We start from the raw sequence: 6,000 nt of genomic DNA on the forward strand, positions 1-6,000 counted from the left end.
TGGCCACTGCTGAGTTTTCCAGATTTGCTGACATATTGAGTGCAGCACTTTCATAGCATCATCTTTTAGTTTTAGAGGTAGGAATCTAATTTTATGTATATATATATATAAACACTCATGCATATGATTTTTAAATGTGTGTATATAGTATATGTTATATGCAGTATAATTTCTATTCAATAATTATATAATTAGTGATATATACAGACATACAGATACACACAGATAGATATATATTTATGTTGTTAACAGAATTTTCCATTAACATTTATTGGATGCATCTCTGTTTCCCCATGGATTAGTAATGCTGTTTTTGGCATTTGAGAAGTTGTATTTGCTGAATATTTGTGAACTCTGTTCCATTAGTCTGTTTTAGCTTCTCTGGATACCACACTTGTTTTATTTGCTATAATTTTATTAATCTTAAGTCTTGTAGTATGAGTCCTACTTATTTACGTCTGTGAAAATGTGTTTATATTCTGTTTCATTACTCTTTTATTTGAAATTTAGTATCAGCTTATTTTCTTCAAGGAAAAACCTTATTGACTTTTGATTAGTTATACATTGAATTTATAAATTAATTTCAGGAGAATTTATATCTTTACAGTATGAAGATTGGATCTTGGTTGAAAGATTGGTCTCTGGATTCTAATTCCGTGTCACTTATCAGCACAGTGATCTTGTTTAAACTCTGCCTCAGTTTTCTCATTGGTAAAATGTAGAAAATGATTCCCTGTAAAAAATGTAAGGATTAAATGAGTTAATATGCATAAAACCCTTGGAGTTTAGCAAATTCCAAGTAAATATTAGGTACTGTTACTCGTTTTGTATCTCATTCATTTGGGTCTTATTTTATGCCCTTCAGAAAAGCTTTATAACATTCTTCATAAAACCCTTGTTGTTCAATTGTTAAGTCATGTCCAACTCTTTACAGCCTCATGGTCTACAGCATACCAGACTTCCCTGTCCTTCACTTTCTCCCACAGTTTGCTCAAATTCATGTCCAGTGAGTCTGTGATGCTATCCAAACATCTCATTCTCTGTAGTCCATATTCTTCATGATCCTCTTACACATCTTTTTTTTTTTCATTTATTCCTAGATATCTTAGTTTTTGTTGCTATTGTGAATGGAATTTTCTCTAGTTTACATTACTAAATTTGATGTATCCAGGAGTCTTCCTGAACTCTTTTGTTAGATTGTCTCAGTAGTTTAAGATTTTCTTGGATTTTTTCATTTAGATGTTAAATTGTCTCCAAGTAATGACAGTTTTGTCTTTTCCAGTCCTTTTTTCCCTCTTTGTATTATATAAGAAATGTAATACATCTTTGAATAAAGCAATGATAATTGGTCTTCTTCATCTCACCTTGGCTTTAAAGAGAATTCTGAAATTTCACGATTAAGTATGCTGTTTACTTAAGGTTTTTGATACCATTTATCACGTTAAGGAATTTACCTTCTATTCCTAATTTCTTGAGAGCTGTCCTGAATTCATACTGAACTATTCAGTTCACTTCTGTTCAGTGGCTCAGTTATGTCGGACTCTGCAACCCCATGGACTGCAGCACACCAGGCCTCCCTGTCCATCACCAGCTCCCGGAGTTTACTCAAGCTCATGTCCATTAAGTCAGTGTTGCCATCCAACCATCTCATCCTCTGCCGTCCCCTTCTCCTCCCGCCTTCAGTCTTTCCAGCATCAGGGTCTTTAAATGAGTCAGTTCTTCGCATCAGGTGGCCAAAGTCCTGGAGTTGAATCTTCAGCGTCAGTCCTTCCAATGAATATTCAGGACTGATTTCCTTTAGGATGGACTGGTTGGATCTCCTTGCAGTCCAAGGGACTCTCAAGAGTCTTCTCCAACACCACAGTTCAAAAGCATCTATGCTTCGGCACTCAGCTTTCTTTAAGTCCTACTCTCATATCCATGCATGACTACTGGAAAAGCCATAGCTTTGACTAGACGGGCCTTTGTTGGAAAAGTGATGTTTCTGCTCTTTAATGTGCTGTCTAGGTGGGTCATAAATTTTCTTCCAAGGAGCAAGCGTCTTTCCTTTCACGGCTGCAGTCACCATCTGCAGTGATTTTGGAGTCCCAAAAAATAAAGTCTGTCACTGTTTCCATTGTTTCCCCCATCTATTTGCCATGAAGTGATGGGACCAGATGCCATGATCTTAATTTTGATGTTGAGTTTAGAGCCAACTGTCTCGCTCTCCTCTTTCACTTTTATTAACAGGCTTTTTAGTTCTTCTTCACTTTGTGCCATAAGGGTGGTGTCATCTGCATATCTGAGGTTATTGATATTTCTCCCAGCAGTCTTGATTCCAGCTTGTGCTTCATCCAGCCCAGCATTTCTCATGATGTACACTGCACATTAGTTAAATAAGCAGGGTGACAATATACAGCCTTGACGTACTCCTTTTCCTATTTGGAACCAGTCTGTTGTTCCATGTCCAGTTCTAACTGTTGCTTCCTGACCTGTATACAGATTTCTCAAGAGGCAGATCAGGTGGTCTGGTATTCCCGTCTCTTTCAGAATTTTCCACAGTTTGTTGTGATCCACACAGTCAAAGGCTTTGGCATAGTCAATAAAGCAGAAATAAATGTTTTTTCTGGAACTCTCTTGCTTTTTCGATGAGTCAGCAGGCGTTGGCAATTTGATCTCTGGTTCCTCTGCCTTTTCTAAATCCAGTTTGAACATCTGGAAGTTCATGGTTCACATACTGTTGAAGTCTGGTTTGGAGAATTTTGAGCATTACCTTGCTAGCATGTGAGATGAGTGCAATTGTGTGGTAGTTTGAGCATTCTTCAGCATTGCCTTTCTTTGGGATTGGAATGAAAACTGACCCTTTCCAGTCCTGCAGTCATTGCTGAGTTTTCCAAATTTGCTACCATATTGAGTGCAACACTTGCATAGCATCGTCTTTGAGGATTTGAAATAGCTTAACTGGAATTCCATCACCTCCACTAGCTTTGTTCGTAATGATGCTTCCTAGGGCCCACTTGACTTCGCATTCCAGGATGTCTGCTCTAGGTGAGTGATCATATCATTTTGATCATCTGGTTTGTGAAGATCTTTTTGTACAGTTCTTCTGTGTATTCTTGCCACCTCTTCTTAATACATTCTGCCTCTGTTGGTCCATACCATTTCTGTCCTTTATTGTGCCCATCTTTGCATGAAATATTCCCTTGGTATCTCTAATTTTCTTGACGAAATCTCATCTTTCCCTTTCTGTTGTTTTCCTCTATTTCTTTGCATTTGTCACTAAGGAAGGCTTTCTTATCTCTCCTTGCTATTCATTGGAACTCTGCATTCAAATGAGTGTATCTTTCCTTTTCTCCTTTGCCTTTCACCTCTCTTCACAGCTATTTGTAAGGCCTTCTCAGACAACCATTTTGCCTTTTTGCATTTCTTTTTCTTGGGGATGGTCTTGCTCCCTGTCTCCTGTATAATGTCACGAACCTCCGTCCATAGTTCCTCAGGCAGTCTTGTCTATCAGATCTAATCTCTTGAATCTATTTCTCACTTCCACTGCATCGTCATAAGGGATTTGATTTAGGTCATATCTGATTGGTCTGGTAGTTTTTCCCTACTTTCTTCAGTTTAAGTCTGAATTTGGCAATAAGGAGTTCATGATCTAAGCCACAGTCAGCTTCCGGTCTTGTTTTTGCTGACTCTATAGAGCTTCTCCATCTTTGGATGCAAAGAATATAATTAGTCTGATTTCAGTGTGGACCGTCTGGTGAAAACCATGTGTAGAGTCTTCTCTTGTGTTACTGGAAGAGGGTGTTTGCTATGACCAGTGTGTTCTCTTGGCAAAACTCTATTAGCCTTTGCCCTGCTTCATTCTGTACTCCAAGGCCAAGTTTGCCTGTTACTCCAGGTGTTTCTTGACTTCCTACTTTGCATTCTAGTCCCATGTAATGAAAAGGACATCTTTTTTTGGGTGTTAGTTCTAGAAGGTCTTGTAGGTCTTCACAGAACCGTTCAACTTCAGCTTCCTCAGCATTACCGGTCGGGGCACAAGCTTGGATTACCATGATACTGAATGGTTTGCCTTGGAAATGAACAGAGATCATTCTGTCATTTTTGAGACTGCACCCAAGCATTTCGAGTGCTTTTGTTGACTTATGACATTTCTTCTAAGGGATTCTTTCCCACAGTAGTAATAATGGTCATCTGAATTAAATTCACCCATTCCAATCCATTTTAGTTTGCTGATTCCTAAAATATTGACGTTCACTCTTGCCATCTCCTGTTTGACCACTTCCAGTTTGCCTTGATTCATGGACCTAGCATTCCTATGCAGTATTGCTCTATCAGCATTGGACTTTGCTTCCGTCACCATCACATCCACAACTGAATGTTGTTTTTGCTTGGCTCCATCTCGTCAGTCTTTGTGGAGTTATTTCTAGGAGCATAGTGGGCACCTACCAACCCAGGGAGTGCATCTTTCAGTGCCCTGTCTTTTTGCATTTTCATGTTGTTGTTGGGGTTCTCAAGGCAAGAATAGTGAAGTGGTTTGCCTTTCCCTTCTCCAATGGGCCATGTTTTGTCAGAACTCTCCACCATGACCCATCCATCTTGGTTGACCCTACAAGGCATGCTCATAGTTAGACTGAGTTAGACAAGGCTGTGGTCCATGTGATCAGTTTGGTTAGTTTTCTGTGATTGTGGTTTTGAGTCTGTTTGCCCTCTGATGGATCAGGATAAGAGGCTTATGAAGCTTCCTGATGGGAGAGACTGACTGAGGGGGAAACTGGGTCTTGTTCTGTTTGGCGGGGCCATGCTCTGTGAACCTTTAATCCAATCCTCTGTTGAAGGGCAGGGCTATGTTCCCTCCCTGTTATTTATCTGAGGCCAAAGTATGGTGGAGGTAGTGAAGATAATGGCGACCTCGCTCAAAAGGTCACATGCCTGCACTGCTACATCCAGTGCCCCTGACCCTGCAGCAGGCCACCGCCGACCCCTGCCTCTGCCAGAGACTCCTGGACACTCATGGGCAAGTCTGGGTCAGTCTCTTGTGGGGTCACTGCTCCTTTCTCCTGGGTCCTAGTGCACACGAGGTTCTATTTGTGCCCTCCCAGAGTCTGTTTCCCCAGTCCTGTGTGAGTTCTGGCAGCTCTATGTTGGGTTAATGGTGACCTCCTCTGAGACAGCTTATGCCATACTCAGGTCTACTGTACTCAGAGCCCCTGCCTCTGCAGCAGTCCACTGCTGACCCACATGTTCACAGGAGACACCCAAACACAGTTCTGTCTCCGTCTCTGTGGAGTCTCTGGGTCCTGGTGCACATAAAGTTTGTTTGAGCCCTCTGAGTGTCTCTGGCGAGTATGGGGTTTGATTCTACATGGTATTTCAATATATATATCAAACTATATTACTAAATAATTTTTATATCAGTTTTTCAAAAGTCATACCATGTCTATATGCCTGAACAATTAAGCATGTTGCATTTTATTTAATTTCATAAATATTCAAGATTGTCATACAGAGAATGGAAAGAAGTGCTACTGACTTCTTCCATTTTATGTTGAGTAACGAAAGCACAAATGTTATTGTGGAAGCAGTCATCAAGGTGCAGACTTGATTACAGGGTCTAGTGACCTAATAGCAATACAGAAATACAGTTCTGTGAAGAGGAATGTTAGGTATATTTTCCTGTTTTCACCCTCTAAATATTAAAAATTTTGACTTGGGACTTTATTGGTGACGGGGAGCTGGTTATATAGAGAGAGGAAAACAATGAAATATTATGAAACTAATAAGTGTAGATAGTTTTGTTGTTTCTGTAATGCCAGGATGTATTTGGTGTCTGATGTAGAAGTAATCACTCATCTCTGCAGAATCTTTAGAGAGCTACTAAAAGTATTTCTTCTTCAGCATGTTTTCATGGTGAAAATTGGACATGGTAAAATGTCTTAAATAGAAAATATTATTTACCTTCAGTTCAGTTCAGTCGCTCAGTCATGTCCAACTCTTTGTGACCCCATGAATCACAGATCA

The sequence above is a fragment of the Muntiacus reevesi genome, unplaced genomic scaffold (genome assembly GCF_963930625.1).
Source record: "Muntiacus reevesi unplaced genomic scaffold, mMunRee1.1 SCAFFOLD_50, whole genome shotgun sequence".
NCBI lineage: Eukaryota > Metazoa > Chordata > Mammalia > Artiodactyla > Cervidae > Muntiacus > Muntiacus reevesi.